The following is a 21409-nucleotide window of genomic DNA, read 5'->3' as shown; positions in this document are numbered from 1 at the left end:
AGTGACCATCCTGTCTGCGTGGCCTGGGAGACAGAATTCCTTTGATTGTTCCACACGTGCCAAAGGGCAGACAGAAACACCAACATCTGATGCCGGGTTGGGGTCGGGGGTGGGAGGGGGTCCTCCTGTTGTGGAACCTGGTTTGTGACAGTCTGTCTACCCTGAGACAATTGTCATGATCTTGTACCTTATTGTCTACCTGCACTGGATTTTCATTGTAGTTCTACCTCGATGCACTGTGTAATGATTTAATCTGTATGAACAGTATGCAGGTCACACTTTTCACTGCACCTCAGTACATGTGAGAAAAATAAGCCAATTCCAATCCAATCACTCACCTCTCCCTCTTCTACACTAAAGTCTAGAGTGTCCAAGATAAATGAAAATATGTTGCAAACACATAGGCAGATCAGAAATATCAAATCAGTTTTCTTCTCCACAGCTGATGCCCGACCTGCTGAGTGTTTCCTGCATTTTCCATTCTTATTTCACATCTCCAACAACTTCTGAGCTGACCAAACCTTTCCTCTTTAGGCATTCCACTTCATCTGTCAAGTAAACCACTGAGATGCTGGAGGGAAAGGTACAGGAGACAGGGTGAAAACAGGTGATTAAACTTCTTAGTTACTAATGCTTTGTCCAGTTTCTCTCCTTTTCAGAAGATCCATGAAATTTGAATTCGAGTCTTTTTTTTCAGGATAAAACGGGAAGAGAAAAAATTGGATTTCCATAGCCCCCTCCCCCCCCCCTCAGCTTGCCTCTCAGTGCTTCAAACCCAGTGAAGGTAGTTTTAAGATCCAGATATTTATGGAAGAAATAGAACAGAACACAGAACAGTATAGTACAGTATGGGCCCTTCGGCCCACCACATTATGCTAAACTATATAAACCCAGTCCAGAAATAATCTAACCCCTCCAATTTTCTCACATCAGTGGACTTACTGAAGTCTTTTATAAATGTCCCTCTTGTATCAGCCTCTTCCAGCAATGTATTCCAGACACCTGCTGAGAAACAGACATCTGACATCTCCCTGAGACTTTCAACCACTCACCATAAACAGATGTTCTCTGATATTGGTCATTGATGCCCCTGGGATAAAGAACTGGGATTTTGCTGCACAGTAGATAAGCAGCCTCTGGGCAGCAAGACCCCACAGAACGTAGTGTGGGTATGACCAGGTCTGGCAATAGTGGTAAGTAAATGATGCCCAGGACACCAAAGTCAATGTCAGAATTTCCACCAAAATGGACTTCAGTACTTTGTACCCACTCACAGTGCAGACAGGTCTGAGGTTAATGAATCAGAAATTTGTGTGTGATTCCTTGGGAATGCAGGGAACTTTGCCAGGGCCCGGAATTGAACCAACAACCTTCTGTTCCAGGGTAATGCCACTAGACAGCCAGCCACACACTGGACATTCTCTCTTCTCATTAGAAAATCAGAGCAGATGTAGGCAATCTGGCCTTTGTATCTGCTCACCATTCAATAAGATCAGGGCTGACCTGACCATAGACTCAGATCCACCTATCTACCGTTTCCCCATGACCATTAATTCTCTGCCATGCAATAATCAAATCCACTGTAACTGTGTCTAAACAATATCTAATGAGGTGGCCCCTGCTGCTTCCCCGGGAAGAGAATTGCACAGATTCACTCTCTCTGAGAAAAGTATTATCTCCTCATAATCCTGAATTTGCTCCCCCACCCCCACCTTCAGGGACTCTGTCCCCTGTTTCTTGTCTCATATACCAATGAAAACAACTTTATTGCCTCTGTCATCTATCCTTTTCGTAATTGTCGCTGTCTCGATAGGATCTCTCCCATTCTTCAGCAAGTTCCAGAGGACTCCTCCCTCCCACGGGACAGCAGATACAAAAGTCTTAAAGCACCTACAGCCAGGATCAAGGCAGCTTCTATGTCATGATTATAAAACAAGAGAAAGTTTGCAGGTGCTGCAAATCCAAGAGTAACTCTTGCTTCAGCTCGTGGCTTAATATAGGGGGTGATAACCCCCTGCCTGGCCAAACTTATGAAATCTTGTCTGGATGGATGCTGCACAATGTGTCCCCATTACAAATCAGTACCCTGAAATAACAAAAACAGTACACAACATGCAATTAAACAATTGAGCTTTATAATTCTTACTTTGACTATATAGTTAGTAAAAAAAAACAAATAAAAGAAAAAGGGTCCATTCTCATGAAACAATATTGGAGCTCACTGATAAGCCAGTCGTCCACCTTCGACCTACTCGGATCGTCGCTGACCTTCAGACCCTCTCTCCAAGATCACTCTGTCTGGCGGTCTACCAACTCTCCCCATTCGCGTCTCTTCTCTCCTCATCTCTCCCTGGCAAAAGACTGAGAAAATCTCTCTTCCAGACTCACGAGAAAGAACAACATTTCTCTCATTCGATAGCCCCAGTATTCCAGACCCCTTTATCTAGTCATAGTCGCAGTCATACTTTACTGATCCCAGGGGAAATTGATTTTTGTTACAGTTGCACCATAGATAATAAATAGTACTAAAACCATAAGTAGTTGAATAGTTAAATAGTGAATAGTCATAACCCAAACATTGCTGCTACAGAGAAACCTTACAGTATGTTACACAAGCAAGGGTCTTGGACCGAAACGTCGACTGCGCTCTTCACCACAGATGCTGCCTGGTCTGCTGATTTACTCCAGCATTTTGTGTGTGTTTCTCTGCAACTGTTAACTTTGTAACTTTAATCTGTGTTCTGTGATTGTTCTGGCTCTATGTATGCTGTAATATTTCCTCCGTCTAAACAGTATGCATGGCAACCTTTTTCTTTGTGTCCCCGTACATGTGGCATTATCATTTCCACGTGTTCAGCCTTCTCACGGGTCGCACAGGATCAGAACAGTAAGTGCAATACTGCCACCTGGTGACTGTATGGCAGGGGTCCTCAACCTTTTTTGCAGTGCGGATCGGTTTAAAATTGACAATATTCTTGCGGACCGGCAGACCGGGGGGAGGGAGTGGGGGGCGGTGTGAGTAGGGTTGCCAACGGACAAGAGTAGCAGTCAACAGGAATTCTGCAGATGCTGGAAATTCAAGCAACACACACATCAAAGTTGCTGGTGAACGCAGCAGGCCAAGCAGCATCTGTAGGAAGAGGTGCAGTCGACGTTTCAGGCCGAGACCCTTCGTCAGGACTAACTGAAGAAAGAGTGAGTGAGAGATTTGAAAGTTGGAGGGGGAGGGGGAGATACAAAATGATAGGAGAAGACAGGAGGGGGAGGGATGGAACCAAGAGCTGGACAGGTGATAGGCAAAAGGGGATACGAGAGGATCATGGGACAGGAGGTCCGGGAAGAAAGACGGTGGGTGGGGGAACCCAGAGGATGGGCAAGGGGTATATTCAGAGGGACAGAGGGAGAAAAAGGAGAGTGAGAGAAAGAATGTGTGTATAAAAATAAGTAACAGATGGGGTACGAGGGGGAGGTGGGGCCTTAGCGGAAGTTAGAGAAGTCGATGTTCATGCCATCAGGGTGGAGGCTACCCAGACGGAATATAAGGTGTTGTTCCTCCAACCTGAGTGTGGCTTCATCTTTACAGTAGAGGAGGCCGTGGATAGACATGTCAGAATGGGAATGGGATGTGGAATTAAAATGTGTGGCCACTGGGAGATCCTGCTTTCTCTGGCGGACAGAGCGTAGATGTTCAGCAAAGCGGTCTCCCAGTCTTCGTCGGGTCTCGCCAATATATAAAAGGCCACATCGGGAGCACCGGATGCAGTATATCACCCCAGTCGACTCACAGGTGAAGTGTCGCCTCACCTGGAAGGACTGTTTGGGGCCCTGAATGGTGGTAAGGGAGGAAGTGTAAGGGCATGTGTAGCACTTGTTCCGCTTACATGGATAAGTGCCAGGAGGGAGATCAGTGGGGAGGGATGGGGGGGACGAATGGACAAGGGAGTTGCGTAGGGAGCGATCCCTGCGGAATGCAGAGAAGGGGGGAGGGAAAGATGTGCTTAGTGGTGGGATCCTGTTGGAGGTGGTGGAAGTTACGGAGAATAATATGTTGGACTCGGAGGCTGGTGGGGTGGTAGGTGAGGACCAGGGGAACCCTATTCCTAGTGGGGTGGCGGGAGGATGGAGTGAGAGCAGATGTACGTGAAATGGGGGAGATGCGTTTAAGAGCAGAGTTGATAGTGGAGGAAGGGAAGCCCCTTTCTTTAAAAAAGGAGGACATCTCCCTCGTCCTAGAATGAAAAGCCTCATCCTGAGAGCAGATGCTGCGGAGACGGAGGAATTGAAAGAAGGGGATGGCGTTTTTGCAAGGGACAGGGTGAGAAGAGTAGCAGTCAAATACGTTGTGTTTACCCAAGTAAAACTACAATGACCATGAAGCCTTGCGTGAGCATCATTGCGCATGTGTGCACGTGTCGATTTTTTTTACTACAAATCCTTTTTGGCGATTCTGGAGATTCTGTCCGGGGTGCGGGGTGGAGTGTTAATCACTACCAGAATATAGGTGATAAATGGCTAATACACTCAATTTATCAATTACGTTCCTAAAAGTGTTTATCTAACGAATTTAATATTAAACATACAGCACATATTTTCCTCGCATGAATATAGTGATAAGTCAATTATCAGGGGAGGACAGGGAAGCTTGAAGTAAGTATTGAACGAACTTCCAGTAGAAGTGGTAGAGGCAGGTTCGATATTATCATTTAAAGAAAAATTGTATAGGTATAAGGAGAGGAAAGGAATGGAGGGTTATGGGCTGAGTGCAGGTCAGTGGGACTAGGTGAGAGTAGCGTTCGGCACGGACTAGAAGGGCCGAGATGGCCTGTTTACATGCTGTAATTGTTATATGGTTTTATAAGTCAATAGCATCATAACATTTTAAGTAATGTTTGGATATTAAAAACACAGCATGTATTTTCCCCGTATGAACATATAAGATCATTGCAACACACCAATATCACTGAATCAGTGGGAGCCCTGGGCTTGTTTCCCTGCAACAAGATGGTCCTATCGAGGGGTGATGAGAGACAGTGATACTCGAAGGGGGTTCCTAATGTCCAGTTTATTCCGCAATTTAGTTTTCGTTGCATTCATTGCAGAGATATGTTGGAAATGGAAGCAACGTTTTCAGTGCTTTCGTGGCTATCTCAGGATATTCAGCCTTGACTTTGATCCAGAATACCGGCAGAGATGTTATGTCAAACATACTTTTCAGTCCGCCGTCATTTGCAAGCTCGAGGAGTTGATCTCCTTCCCGCCCGCACATGGATGACGCGGGGGTCATGACCTCACGTGCTTTCAAGTTCAACATGGCCGTGACAGGGAATGAGGAAAGGTGCAGCTGACTCATATTGCCAAATCATATCGTTTCCTCGCGGCCCGGTAGCACATGCTTGGCGGCCCGGTACCCGTCCGTGGCCCGGTGGTTGGGGACCGCTACTGTTTGGACTATGACCACAGCGAGCCTCGGCAACAGACACACAAAATACTGGAAGAACTCAGCAGATCAGGTAGCATCTATGGAATAGAGTGAACAGACGAGTTTTCGAGATGAGATCCTTCATCAGGACACCAAGCCCCGTCACCACGGGCTCAAAATAATACCATTTGTCCGCTGAGTCCTGTATTCCCGTGTTTGCATGCGTCGAGAACAAAGAAACAGGCAGAAATATCTATTGTGCTCCAAAGGGCTGTTCAAACAAAACTTCACTCCATGTAAAAAATGTGTCTGCCGTTATACAGTTAATCTGATCCTCTGTCTATTACCCCCGTCACTGCACTGCACTGTAAAGCCCCCAGGCACTTTTTAATCACCTGTTTACATTGTAAATACAAGCTGGCATTTATGTATTTACACACATTTTATTTCATATTCGTATTTCACCTCTAACTTTACTGTTTACATAATTGTTTATAGTTGTTGAATGCTGCTGGTTTTCTGTTGCATGTCACATCCTGATGAACACACCACAGCAAATTCCTAATACATGTAAATGTATGTGGTGAATAAATTTGTTCCTTGATCAACGGGCTCGTAGCTGATCACCTCAACTCTGAGGTCCCACCTGATCATGACAACCTTTTCCCTCCGTCTTAACAGTGCTTCAAAGACTCCACTTCCACCAACTTCGAGGAAGAGAGCACCGAGACCCTCGTTCTTGTCAGTACTATCCATAGCAGATCTAGGAAATTGCATTATTTGCAATTTATTTCATTATTTTGAAGCAGTGAAAGTAATCTCTGTAATCTGAAACAAACATACGGAACACATTAGAAACCGCTGAACAGTCCAGCTCGTGACATTTTGTATTTCTTTATCCTAGAGACATGTTCAGACCAAACCAAGGAATATACAAGGCATAGGAGCAGAATTAAGCCATTCGGCTCATCGAGTCTCCTCTGCTGTTCCATCATGGCCCAGTCTCCAGCCTTCTCCCCATAGGCTTTGACAGTCTTACTAATCGAAACCTGTCCGCCTCTGCTTTGGATGTGCCCAATGACTTGGCCTCCACAGCCGTCTGTGGCGATGAGTTCAATAGATTCACTACCCTGCAGCTAGATTCATGACTGAGACAGATCGATTTTGCAGTACAGGGAATCCCTAGTTAATGGGAACAGACAGGAAAGTGCAGTTGAAGGCCAAAATTAAGTCAGTGGTCATCTCACTGAACAGTGAGGCAGGCTCAGGGGCAATGTGGCATTTTCCGACTCCAATAGATGAGACAGAAGTTTTCTTTGAAGAAGCCCTGAGTCCATGAGGTTTACAGAAAACCTCCAGTGACTGGTTATTTGTGATGTGTGCAAACTGAAGCTACACGGGAACTTGTTAAAATTAAGCAAATAATGTCATTTATTGGTTAATATTTTTGTTGAAAACTGCGGTCCTTTAAAGATGCAAGTAAATTCTAGTTGCAGTGCTCTACAGCAGTGTAGTGGTTAATGTAACGCTAGTACAGCACGAGTGATCAGTTTTCAATTCCCACCACTGTCTGTAAGGCATTTGTATATTCTCTCCATGACTGTGTGGATTTCCTCTGGGTGCTCTGGTTTCGTTCCACATTCCAAAGATATACCAGTGAGGATTAATAAATTGTGGGCATACGATTTTGATGCTGGAAGCATGGCAACATTTGCAGGCTGGCCCCAGCAATCCTCACACTGTTGATTGCTGATGCAAACAGTTGCTAACTGTTGGCTGGAGAAGTAAAGATGTGGACAAGGAGATGGCAGATGAACTAAATGAGGCAATCAGTTTTCACTGTGGAAGACACTAGCAGTGTTCCGGGTATGGAAGAGCATGAAGGAAGAGAAGTGAGTGCAGTTACTATTACAAGGGAGAAGGTGCTCAAAAAGGTGCTCCACCTCCACCAACCTGCCTTTCCCCCACCACCCAAATTCCCCTGCTATGCAAACATATGTCTTACTGGGTCTTAAATATTTACTTAATGTGGTACTCTCCACTGCTTCACCGGGCAAATAATTGCACAAATTCACCACTGTCTGAGAAAAGCAACCTCACCCACTAGTAGAAACAACCTCCATTCCTTTGTGTTATCTCTCCTCTACATAATTTTAACTGCTTTTACCGGCCGGTACATCGAGGTGTCCGTGAGGGAGGCTGTCGACTGGCACATTCCAGAGCGCAGGAGTACGTGCTGAGGGACGCACTGACGCTCATTGCAACCACCCGGAGGGCTCGGTGGGACAGGAACACAGTGTCGGGTCTTCTTGTACCGGAGAGGGAGGGGCAGCGTGGGGCGAGGAAGCCCCTCAATTATCGTAGTAGTATACTGCCCCGGAGAGCCACAGGACTGGCAGCAGGGCTGTTGGTGAGTGTGAATGCGAATCATATCATTCATAAACATCAGTTCGGAAAGCATTGACAGTAAATGTAACAAATGAAAGCTCATCGCATGGTTTATTCTTTTAAATATTTTTATCATGAATAAAGTTTATTTTGTTGATATGATTCTACAAAATTAAAAAAAATGAAAAAATGCTGCTACTGTGTAAGGTCTTCTCTCAGTCTTCTGAATTTCAGCATAGTCTTGCGAACTCGCTCTCATTGAGCAGAATGTACGAAAGTCTGAACGCATGTACTGTACCACCAGGCTTAAGGCCAGTTATAAGATTATTAAGGGGCTCACAGGTGTGATAAGATAGAAGATAGTTTCATGTTATTTCCAGTACATAGATGTAAAGGGGAACAAAATAATTGTTACTCTGGGTCTGATGTATTTCTGAAAAATAATAAGGTAAAGAATGGTCGGGTTCCTCCCTGCCTCCTGTTTGGCGCATCGGACGGTGACCTTGCCGTTTTCAACGTTTGGCTGTGTTACGAGATCGAGTTACCAGCTCGACGCTCAACCCCGCACCGGTGGAAAGTGTGCCAGGCTCCGGCCGGATTGGAGCCCGGGACCTCTCGTTCCGAAGTCCTTTTGCGGATACCACTACACCACCGGCACCTCGAATAAGACTGAGATTTAAAAAAAAAATAAATACAAGTACAAAAGATAGCTCACACACACAGATTGAAAGTGATGCTCGGCACATGAGTATCTTCACATGAGGTGACTGACAGGAAATGATAAAGTAGTGGTGTTGGGGTGGGGGAAGATGTGGTGTGGGTAAATGGGTGGAGGTGTTGATCAGCCTCACTGCTTGCGGAAAGTAACTGTTTTTGAGCCTGGTGGTCCCGTTGTGGAAGCTACGCAGCCCCCTCCCTCATGGGAGTGGGGCAAACAGGGTGGGTATAATCCTTCATAGTTCAGGCCCTTCTCTGGGACCTTTCTGCGTATACATCCTTGATGACGAGTAGGCTGTGCCGATGGGTACTTTTGACAAACCGTTACAGAGTCTTCGGCCTGCCGCAGTGCAGCTTCCACACCATTCAGTGATACAGGTGAGAACGCTCTCTATTGCGCATCTGCAGAAAGACGCAAAGACAGACTCTTCAATTCCCGATCTACCTCGTTATGACCTTGCGCCTTATTGCTTACCTGCGCTGCACTTTCTGTAGCTGTTACCGCATATACAGCCGGACTCCCAGACAGGTCCACATCCTTAGCAGACACAGGAGGGGATTCATGGAACGGAGCTTGAGCTGGACCCAGACAGGTAGACAGGCATGCCGGTTCCCACTCTTGGAGTACCTCCAGAGACCAATCGATCCGTGGGTTATGTTGGGATAACCAGGGAGACCAGGTACCAGTAGCAGTTCAGGTGAATTAACCAGACAGAAAGATGATGGATACCTTCGAGCACCAGTGGTGGGTGAAAAGGTGGACCTGGCCAGTTCCTAGAGGTCGACCGTCCAGTGCCTTGACGTTGATCTTGACTCTCAGTTCCCCATCTTTGAGCGAGAGAGATGTCCATAAGATTCCCGGCTGCACCAGAGTCGATAAACGCTTCAACTTCATGGGTCTGAGACCTCCACGACAAGGAAGCTGCGAGCATTATAGAATTAGGGGGAGCTGACTGAAGAGAGAACCAACCTGTCAGGATTCCCGTCCCTGCAGACGGGTATTCTCTTTTACTGGACCCTTGGAACATGCCGCCCAGAAAGCCCTGGCTCATCGCAATAGAGGCAGGAACCTGTTTTCTGGCGCCGCTCTCGTTCCTCCTTAAGACAGGCACATGCGCCCCACTTGCACAGGCTCCGTATCTGTGGGCTGGGTTCTGGGTGGTGACGGAGGGGGAGGGGGCGAGGAAAGGTGGTGACCTGGCGACGCGTAGGAAGTTTGAAACATTCTTTTCCTGCGCCACTCAGTTACCCGGTCGTCAACTCAAATAGCCAGATTAATCAGGTCATTCAGACTATCCTGCTCGTCCCGGACGGCGATCTCATGCCGGACCCCTGCGTTCAGGCCACGCTGGAAGGCAGTGATGAGAGATCACTCATTCCAACCCGTCTCTACAGCAAGGGTACGGAATTTAACTGCATAGGCCCTCAGCGTTCCTCTGCCTTGGTGCAGGTCCAAGAGTGGTGGGCAGCCTCCTGACTCCTTAATAGAAGATCAAAAACTGTCCTTAACGCCGACATAAAATGTTGGAACGACCGAACATCAAGGTATCCTTGCTCCTGTAAAGCGTTAAACAGGCTGAGTGGAGGTCCATCAAGAAGATTGACCATGTACGCCAGTTTTTGCATATCATCACCAAAACGACAAGACTGGGCTTAGAATGTCGTACAACCACTGGGATCACCAGAATATCTGCCTGGTGGTGGAATACTCAGTTCTTGTATGGACGCGGGTGTCTGTAGAGGTCCGAATGCTGGAGTCAGCTCTGGAGCGGGAGCATTAGCAGCAGAGTTGTCGGGGCAGCAGAAAAGGAGGACCTGCGAGATTATGGGAGTGGGACTGAAGCGGCCTGAGAGGCTGCTGAATTGCGTTGGCGAGAACGTTAATGGCTCTCAGCTGATGCTGGCTGTTCACAGTAAGTTCGTGGACGGCGGCTGTGAGTGCGGAGATCACAGACACCTGAGTCCGATTGTCTGTGGTGAGCTTTTGAACAGTTGCGGCTAGGGATGATACCTGTTCCTCCAAGTGAGACTGGGCTTGTCAACATGAGATTATCTGCTTTATTGCCTCCGTAACTTCACTGAGAACAGATTCCATTGCCTATGGCTTGTCTCCTACCTGACCAATAAATCTCACGGCCAAGGTCAGCTGCTCTCTCCCTGCTGGGTCCAACTTTGTGTGTTTGAGACTTGCTGTCACCAGGTTCGAATATGGCCCAAGGGCGGAATGAGAGACACCGACGCGGGTCAATAGTTCACGAACTTGAATGCGAACAGTGTTAAAGGGAAAATAAAACAATAGACGCTAGGCCAAACAGAGCAGTTAACTAAAACTCTCAAAGGGAAAAACGAAGCCTACACTGCGGCTGAAAAGAACATCTAAATATTAAACGAACACCGCCAGTCATCAGAGTCAGTTGGCTCGACGGTCCAATTTCTCAGGTAAAGCCAAATACAGACAGCGAAGCGTTGCTGTGCCCTGTCCAAGTCTCGACAAGCACTATGACGACAAGTATGAGTAAATGCTATCACAATTAGATAATAATTAGGGGACACGTGCATATTCACATGCGCAATTGCCGCGTCTACCGTGCTGCCGAATCTGTGGTCGTGACAGGTAGCCTTGGTAAGGATACTACGAATCCTCCTCCCTGATGGAAGTGGGACAAACAGTCCGAGAGCAGGGTGGGTGGGATCCTTGGTATTATTTGTGGCACCTTTCTGCATATGAGTTTTCTGCACCTTCCTTGATGGCGAGTAGGCTGTTGCCGACGTATAGTTTCCACAAACCGTTATATAATCCTCTACCCGCCGCAGTGGAGGGTCGATACCTTTCAGTGATAACAACATGTTAGAACGCTCTCTGCTGCGCATCTGCGGAAGGACGTGAGTACAGACAGTTGAATTTACGATCTACCTCGTTATGACCTTGCACTTTATTGTTCACCCGCTCTGCACTTTCTCTGTAGCTGTTATACTTTATTCTGCATTCTGCTATTCTCTACCTCTATATACGGTGAAATAGTCTGATCTGTGTGAAGAGTCTGCAAGACAGGCTCGGGACTTGTGGCAGAATAAACCAATAGCAATCCACGTCAGCAGCCTCTCAGAGGTCACATGGGATCAAAAACAGGAAGTGCAACACTTACTCAGAATTGAATGTGAAAGTTCCTAGTAGGGGAGAGAGGAGCAAGATGGCTTCTGCAAACCTGGTCCAGGAATTAACGTGTCCCATTTGTCTGGAGGTGTTCACCGATCCGGTCTCCCTCGAGTGTGGACATCACTTCTGCGCAACGTGCATCTCTCAGGTTTGGGAGAGGGTCTCGGGGGATGTCTCCTGTCCTCAGTGCCGGCAAGTGTTCGCCCAGAGGAACATCAGGCCCGCTCACATCCTGAGCAACGTCGCGGAGCAGGTCAGGCAGCTGAGGGTGGGGGCGGCCGAGCAGAAGGAGGAGTTTGTCTGCCGGGAGCACGACGAGAAGCTGAAACTGTTCTGTCAGGAGGAGCAGGAGATGATCTGCCTGGTGTGTGGCCTGTCTGCACAGCACAAGATGCACAATGTCATCCCGATAAAGGAGGCAGCCCGGGCGAACAAGGTGCGAGATCGCCCGCCTGAACTCACCGCCGTGCGGTCGGGGAGAGGGGCGGGTGGGTAAGTGCCGAAAGTACAGGGAGACGGAGAAGGGAAACATTGAGAGAGGTGGAGCAGGACGCAGAGAGAGGGCGATGAAGGAGGGGAAGGAAAGAAGACGGTAAAGACAGAGGAGCAGATTAGGGAATGCCCGGTTTGGAAACAATCCGTAGCCCGGGTTGGAGGGACAGGAACTAATACTCTTGGAGTTAGGTGAGGAGAAAGCGAGGGTAAGAGTGACGTTGAAGAACGAAGGAAAAGACGTTTTGAATTGGAAGAAAATCAGAGAAAATATGGCAGGAGAAAAGGGAAGGAAGAAAAGGTCGAACGGAAGAAGGAGTGGTGGAGCAGTGCGAAAGGAGGTGGGTAGATGAGGGAACGACTGACGGGTGAGAGTTTGCAAGGGAAGGGAGATGGGCTAGTTATCATCCAGGCCATGCTTTCTCTCCCTGCTGCCATTGGGAAGGAGGTAGAAGGTCACGTGTCACCAGGTAGGAAACAGTATAACCCTTCAATCAGGGTCCTGAACCAGTGTGGATAACTTCACTCACCTCAACACTAAACTGATTCTACAACCAATGGACCCACCTTCAAGGGCACGACAACTCACGTTCTCAATGTTACTTCTTTATTATTTTATTATTTGTATGCTTTGTCTTTTACACATTGGCATTGGTTGTTTGTCAGACTTTTTTATATTCTAGTTTTTCAATCAATCTCAAGGTAACATATGATGATGTACAAACACTTTGATAATAAATTAACTTTGAACCTTATATGGTAGAATTGGGAGGCATGGAGGGGAGAGGTTGAGGTGAGGCAGCGGATGATGGAGACGGTTCTGATAGATGAAGGCAAATAGAATCCATTGGAGATGATAGAATGGAAGGGAAGTGGAGAAGGAGAAAAAAGGCAGGGTGATGGGGGAGGGGAAGGGTAGCATAAGGACAATATTGAGGATGATCGAGAGACTAGAAGATGAAAGGAGAAGGGGAGATGAATATGAGAGGTGAGAAGACAAGAGAGAATGATTCTGTTTCCCCCATGGGTTCTGGGATTATCCCCCTGCCCCTACCTTCCACTTCAAGGTTAATAAGTGTCAGTGACCTGGGAAGGTTCCTTTCTCAGATCTTCTTCTGCGTCTTTTGACTTTCAGGAAAAGTTGGAAGAATCACTGAAGCTTCTGCAAGAGCGAATGAATCAGAGTGTTTGGAGTAAACAGAAAGGGGAGACTGCGATCCGGCAGCTGAAGGTAAGAAATCATTCGGGGTTTGTGGATGGTTCCCTGGGTTACCTGTCCAGTTTCCTCCCACAGGCTAAAACCGTTTCAGCTGGTAGGTTAGGTCATTGTAAGTTGTCTGGTTGATAAATGAGCATTTCCTGGTGTGGCTCAAAGGGCCTTTTCCACTCTGTACATCAATAAATAAATAAACAAACAAGATTGACAGTGACAGGTCCTTTCCAGCTGTATGATTCTGTCCCTCAGCAAAATGTAAGTAGCTGACTGTAAATAATTCCTACAATGAAAGGAGAGTGTAATCGATTTTCATCATATGACGTTATCGTTTGATATGGTAAGTTAAAATACGGGGTTCCATATGTTGCAAAATGTCCAGTGTCACTTGGTCTTGTCCTCCATCCACACACCCTACTTACCTTACTGCTCACCCAAACATCAGGTATCCTTTGGAGATGCAAAGATATAAACCATCTGAATCTCTAATATTTATTAGACTCCAGCTTGTTATTTGCTCCCAGACATTGATTGTGTTATGTAATGAGCTCCTCCGGCCTATGTGAGGAGCTGGCGAGCACTGGGCTCTGAAGGTTACTAAGAGCACCTGTATTTATAAATAGTTGTCTTAATGTGAGTCATTATTCACTGGTGTTTCCTGTTTAATATTGTTAAATTGATTTTCACTGGCATGGGTTTACCACATTCTGTGATTATTTAAGTGGGTCCTAGTTTTTGAGAACGTATTGTCTCGCGGTGTCACTCGGTTGAACCACTGGTGCTCTATTGGAATTCGTATGTATTAACTCCTGATTCCGTCTCTACGTTGGACTACAGTGGTATGCAAAAGTTTGGGCACCCCTGGTCAAAATTTCAGTTACAGTGAATAGCTAAGCGAGTAAAAGATGACCTGATTTCCAAAAGGCATAAAGTTAAAGATGTCACATTTCTTTAATATTTTAAGCAAGATTACTTTTTTATTTCCATCTTTTACAGTTTCAAAATAACAAAAAAGGAAAAGGGCCCAAAGCAAAAGTTTAGGCAACCTGTATGGTCAGTACTTAGTAACACCCCCTTTGGCAAGTATCACAGCTTGTAAATGCTTTCTATAGCCAGCTAAGAGTCTTTCAATTCTTGTTTGGGGATTTTCTCCCATTCTTCCTTGCAAAAGGCTTCTAGTTCTGTGAGATTCTTGGGCCGTCTTGCATGCACTGCTCTTTTGAGGTCTATCCACAGATTCTCGATGATGTTTAGGTCAGGGGACTGTGAGGGCCATGGCAAAATCTTCAGCTTGCGCCTCTTGAGGTAGTCCATTGTGGATTTTGAGGTGTGTTTAGGATCATTATCCTGTTGTAGAAGCCATCCTCTTTTCATCTTCAGCTTTTTTACAGATAGTGTGATGTTTGCTTCCAGAATTTGCTGGTATTTAATTGAATTCATTCTTCCCTCTACCAGTGAAATGTTCCCCGTGCCACTGGCTGCAACACAAGGTCAAGGCATGATCGATCCACCCCCGTGCTTAACAGTTGGAGAGGTGTTCTTTTCATGAAATTCTGCACCCTTTTTTCTCCAAACATACCTTTGCTCATTGCAGCCAAAAAGTTCTATTTTAACTTCATCAGTCCACAGGACTTGTTTCCAAAATGCATCAGGCTTGTTTAGGTGTTCCTTTGCAAATTCTGGTGCTGAATTTTGTGGTGAGGACACAGGAAAGATTTTTTTCTGATGACTCTTCCATGAAGGTCATATTTGTGCAGGTGTCGCTGCACAGTAGAATAGTGCACCACCACTCCAGAGTCTGCTAAATCTTCTTGAAAGTCTTTTGCAGTCAAACAGGGGTTTTGATTTTCCTTTCTAGCAATCCTACAAGCAGTTCTCTCGGAAAGTTTTCTTGGTCTTCCAGACCTCAACTTGACCTCCACCATTCCTGTTAACTGCCATTTCTTAATTGCATTACGAATTGAGGAAACGGCTACCTGAAAACACTTTGCTATCTTCTTATAGCCTTCTCCTGCTTTGTGGGCATCAATTATTTTAATTTTCAGAGTGCTAGACAGCTGCTTAGAGCAGCCCATGGCTGCTGATTGTTGGGACAAAGTTTGAGGAGTTAGGGTATTTATAAAGCTTTGAAATTTGCATAACCTGGACTTTCCTAATGATGATTGTGAACAAGCCATAGCCCTAACAAGCTAATTAAGGTCTGAGACCTTGGTAGAAGTTATCTGAGAGCTCAAATCTCTTGGGTTGCTCAAACTTTTGCATGGTGCTCCTTTCCTTTTTTCCCACTTTAAAATTGTACAAAACAAAAATAATATACTAAGCTTGCTTAAAATGTTGAAAAGAATGTTTCATCTTTAACTTTTTGCCCTTTGGAGATCAGTTCATCTTCTACTCACTTAACTAGTCACAGTAACAGAGACTTTGACCAGCGGTGCCCAAACTTTTGCATGCCACTTTATGTCGTTGCTCCGCACTGGGCTTCAGTTATTGCCAGAGTTCACCATGACAGATTAATATGGATAACAGCTGAACCCCTTGATTACATTCCAGCCTGTAGCTCACTCCTAGGTATCCATTATTCAATCTAAAAGAAAATTCAGGACCACTAGATTAGATCCCAGCCTGCAACCTACTCCAGGGATCCACAATCTTATATATAATTCATCCTGAACCCATTCCAGTCTGTAGCTCACCCCTGGATACCCCAGTCAAGATATGGAGATTCAGCCTGAAACATTGAATATTCATTTGTATCCATTGACGCTGCCTGACCTGACGAATTACTGCATTATTTTGAATGTGTCTCCCTAAGGCACTCTCTTTGATTATTGATATCTAACTCTTATCAGTCTATCCCATGTGCAACACCTCACATTCATGAAAATTAATTCCATTTCCACAGCTTTGCCTGATTTACCAACAGTCCAATGTCATCCTGTAGGCTATGACTCCTCTGCCCACTATCAACAGAAGTATTTTTGTGTCATCTGCAAACTTACAAATCACATGTCATACACTCCTACCCCAAAGGATGTGCAGAACAAAACAGTAGGAGTTTCATCAATGATATTTGTGACACATTGGGAGTCACAGATCTCGAATCACAAAAACAACACAACCTACTTCCTATTACCAAGCTACGTTTATAGATACAATTGGACAACTCACCCCAGATCCCATGGTGTAACCTTTTCCAACCATCTTTCCATGTGGAATCTTGTCAAATAATTTACTGAAGTCCCAAAAGAGAACTTCAACTGTCCTCAACACTTCATATTGTTCTCTTTTCGATTCCAGAATGGGGATCAATCCCAGAGATCCAGTCAGATCCATGGGATTGGATTCCGATCGGTTACTCTGCCTATCAATAATGTGAACGTTTACTATGACCCCACCCCCACCCCCTCAACAACTCCAATTGGCTCCTATTTTTTGATTTAAAAATGAAGCATCCTGAATCCCAGTGTCCATGACCACTCCAAGCAGCAATGAATTTGTTATTTAGAAAATACATCATTCAAATCAATGAATTTGGTTTGGCCAGTGACTCTCTGCTAACCTCACTCTGATCCAGGACCAGGTTGATGGACGGAGCTGTGAGATCAGGGCTGAATTTGAGAAGATGCACCAGCTCCTGCGTGAGAAGCAACAGCAGATGGAAGCAGAACTGCAGAGAGAAGCGGACAAAATCCTAACACAACTGGGAAACAACTTAAAGAGAACCATCGATGAAATCACTTCTCTTGAAGTAGTGATGCAAGATGTAAAAGTGAGATTGGGAATTCAAGATCCCCAAGGGCTCCTCAAGGTACTGGAAGTGTCAATTTCTTGTCTGGGAGATCCAAAATGTCTGTTAAATATATGTGAATGAAATTAATTATGTTGGCAAATAGGGTTAAAACCAGTTTCCTGAGTGCAGTTAGTTCAATAGAAACTCAAACATTCATAGATTAGCCATGGTGGGTTCACACCCTGCCCTTTCCTCTTTCTGGCCATTGGTTTGACCCCTGTGTGATTGCTGGAGTGGAGGTCATCCTCTGCCATTGGTAATGATCCAATCCTGCAAAAGGTGTAGAAATCCCAGAGCAGTTGCTTGCACAGCACCAGGTGGAGTCATCAGCACCATGTGAGTGAAGAATGGTTTAGCACAAAGAAATATTGTGGGGGCACCATAGTAGCATAGCGGTGAGTGCAACGGTATTACAGCTCAGGGCGTCGGAATTTGGACCTGACTTCCAGTGTCGTTTGTACGTTCTGCCCATGTGCATTGGGTTTCCTTCAGGATCTCTGGTTTCCTCTCACAGTCCAAAGACCTATCGGTCAGTAGGCTGGTTGGTCATTGTAAATTGTGCTGTCTTTAGGCCGGGTTAAAGTTGGTGAGTTGCCGGGTGGGACGGCTCATTGGGCTGGAATGTCCTGTTCCACACTGTATGTGTAAATCTTTAAGTGGGGAAATGGAGCTGGGAATGAGCTGCCCTGAGTCACAACGGAAACTCCGTGTTTCAGGTGCCCGCATAGACACAGGTGATGTCATTCCTCTCCAAATATCCTTTCCCAAACCCGGTCCCACCTACCCTCCCCTTGTGTAACAACCAACTCTGCTTTTCCCTGTGGCTGTTTGTGATCAGATCTCCACCAGTGCAGCCCCCACATCCCCCACCTTTCTCTCCCTTACCTCATCTCCCTTCCCCTCCCCATCCTCCCCTGTCCCTTTCTCTTCCCCCTCTCTGTGCTTCGCTCTTCTATAACACTCTCTCAGCCTCTTCTTTCCCCTCCACTGCATCCCACTGCCCTGACTTTCACCCACCCACATTTGTTCCCAGTTGTCCTATTTCAGGCCTGGCCCCAGACCCTCCTTGCTCTGCACTCCCACCCTACAGCAGACTCTGTGCTGGTTCCCATTCCCCAGCGTTGTGTGTCACAGCATCAGGACCACTAGAGAGAGCTGGAGTGATGCATCACTGACACAGACTCTCCACCCTCCAGCATTTTGTACGAAACACATCATCAATTGTTTCAAATGTTAAGGTTCCCCCTGCATTTTGAGTGAAACAGTTCTTCTTGCTTTTTAAGACCATAAGACATAGGAGCAGAATTAGGCCATTTGACCCATCAAGTCTGTTCCACCACTCTGATCCATCATCCCTCACAACCCCATTCTATTGCCTTCTTCCCCTAACCTTTGAAAATCTGATTAATCTAGAACCTATCAACCTCTGCCTTTAATATACCCAGTACTTGGCCTGCAGTGTCATCTATGCCAATGAATTCCATAGATTCACCACTCTCTGGCTGAAGAATTATTCCTCATCTCTGTTTGAAATGAAATTTTCTCAATTCTGAGGCTGTGCCGTCAGGTCCGAAACTCCCCCACTACAGGAAACATCCTCTTCACATCCACGCTATACAAACCTTTTAATATTTGACAGGTTTCACTGAGATCCCTCCCTCATTCTTCTAAACCAGCGAGTACAGGCCCAAACACTCAAACGCTCCTCATATACTAACCATTTCATTCCTGAACTCATTCTCAGAAACATCCTCTGGGCACACTCCAATATCAGCACATTTTTTCTTAGACAAGGGGCCCAAAACCACTCTCAATATTCCAAGTGTGGTCTGGCCAATTCCTTATAAAGCCTCAGCATTACATCCTTGTATTTGTGTTCTTGTCCTACGGAAATGAATGTTAACATTGCATTTGCCTTCCTTAACATTGACTCAACCCGCAAGTTCACCTTTAGGGAATCCTGCATGAGAGAATTCTGCACCACTGATGTTTGAATTTTACTATCCCCATGCAGAAAGAAGCCTATGCCTTTATTCTTTCTGCCAAAGTGCATGACCATGCACTTTCCTACATTATATTCCATCTGCCAGTTCTTGGCCCATTCTCCCAATCCTTTGTAGGGGTGTATTCTGCAACGTCCTGCTTCCTCAAAACCGCCCACCCCTCCATTGACCTTCATATCGTCTGCAAACTTGGTCACAAAGTCATCAATTACTTAATCCAAATTATTGACATACAACATGAAAAGAATCAGTCCCACCCCCGACCCCTGTGGAAAACCATAAGTCACTGGCAGCCAATCAGAAAAGGTTCAGTTTATTTCCATTCTTTGCCTCCTGCCAATCAGCCAATCTTCTATCCATGCTGGTACCTTCACTGTAAAACCATGGACTGTTACTTTGTTCAGGAGTCTCATGTGCAGCACTTTTAAAAAGAACTTCTGAAAATCCAAATAAATGACATCTCCTTTGATTCTCCTTTTTCTGTGGTGCTTATTATTTCCTCAATGAATTCAGAAAAGATTTGTCAGGCAAGATTTCCCCTTCAGAAAGCCATGCTGACTTTGGCCTAAACCTCATCCTTAATAACAGACTCATACCTCTTTCCAACCACCAAAGTCAGGCTGACTGGCCTTTTATTTGCTTTCTTCTGGCTCTCTGACTTCTTAAAGAGTGGAGTGACATTTGCAATTTTCCAGTCCTCAGGTCAGAGCCGGCTCAGTCGCCAACCACCCGACCACGGCCCTCGGCCAAGCGCCGGGCACCCGGAGAGATTTGGCGGGGGCGCGGGCGAGTGGTTGGCGACTGGGCCAGCTCCCCCGCCAGACTAGCCTGGTGAGGAGGGTGTGAAGACACTCAGCAGGACTGAAAAACCAAGACCTGACAAAGGGTGGAGAGCTCCTTGTGAGCTAACGGCCATCTTCCATGGAAGAGATTAAAGCCTCACCACGTATCTACAAATTGTATGCTATGCACCTAGTTAGAAGAGACATTATGAACTTGGGCACTGCACCATGTGCCTAGACCTGCCCAAGGCCTCCGTTTAAGGAAGGACTGAGCTCGATGAAGCGGCCGTGGCTGGAGGCTGATATGGCCTCGGGCTTGAGTTCGGCGTGGGGCGGCAGGCGAGAACAAGCTGGAGGAGAGGCTGTACTCGGTGCTGTCACAAGATCAAAGAGGGTAGAGGTGCGTAGCTGCCAACCCAGGATTCAGGATGGCTCCCATTGACTGACTCACTGAGTCCTCAGGATCCAGTTCAGAATTTAGTGATTCTTCAAAGATCATTAGTAATGGCTCCACAATCTTCAGCTATGTTTTTAAGAACCCTGGGGTGTAATCCATCTGGTCCAGGTGACTTATCTATCTTCAAGCTTTTTAACTTCCCAAACACCTTTTCCTTAGTAATAGTGATGACACTCCCTTTTGATCCTTGACACTATCACATTTCCGGCATTCTGCTAGTGTCTTCCACAATGAAGATTGACACAAAGTACTTATTAAGTTTAGTCATAGCCATACTTTACTGATCCCGGGGGAAATTGGTTTTTGTTACAGTTGCACCATAAATAATTAAATAGTAATAAAACCATAAATAGTTAAACAGTAATATGTAAATTCTTTGCCCTGCATTAACACCTCTCCTGTGTCATTCCCACTGGTCTGATATCCACTCATGTTCCTCTTTTACTCTTTGTATCCTCATTGATATTAGCTTTTCTACATATTTCACTTTTTCTCTCTTCATGGCTTTTTAGTTGCCTGCAGTTTATAAAAGCTCTGTAATCCTTTAACTTCCCACTATTTTTTCCTCTATTATATGTCCTCACTTGTGCTTTGACTTTCCTTGTCAGCCATGGTTGTCTCATTCTGCCTTTAAGAGTACTGCTTATTCTTTGGGATGTATAGTATCTTTCCAGCGCCTTCTGACTTACTTCAAGAGATTCCAGTCATTGCAGTTCTGCCACTATCCCTGCTTGTGTCCCCTTCCAATCAGCATAGGCCAGCTCCTCTTTCATGCCTCTGTAATTCCTGTTACTCTACTATAATACTGATACATTTGACTTTAGCTTCTCCCTCTCAAATTGCATGGTGACTTCTATGATATTATGATCACTGTCTCCAAAGGATTCCTTTACCTTAATCTCTCTCTAAGAAACTCTGGTTCATACACAACACCCAATCCAGGATAGCTGATTCCTGACTGGGATCAACCACAAGCTGCCCCAAAAAGCCA

The 21409-nt window shown here is 45.8% G+C and overlaps 1 pseudogene; it reads left to right on the top strand.

Annotated features, from left to right (window-relative positions):
- LOC140198442 (uncharacterized) overlaps positions 1-21409 on the top strand; it is a 50268-nt pseudogene that overhangs the window by 13879 nt on the left and 14980 nt on the right.

Source organism: Mobula birostris, chromosome 5, assembly GCF_030028105.1.
Source record: "Mobula birostris isolate sMobBir1 chromosome 5, sMobBir1.hap1, whole genome shotgun sequence".
NCBI lineage: Eukaryota > Metazoa > Chordata > Chondrichthyes > Myliobatiformes > Myliobatidae > Mobula > Mobula birostris.
Note: the sequence above shows the minus strand (reverse complement) of the source record. Positions and strands in the feature narration are given on the sequence as shown.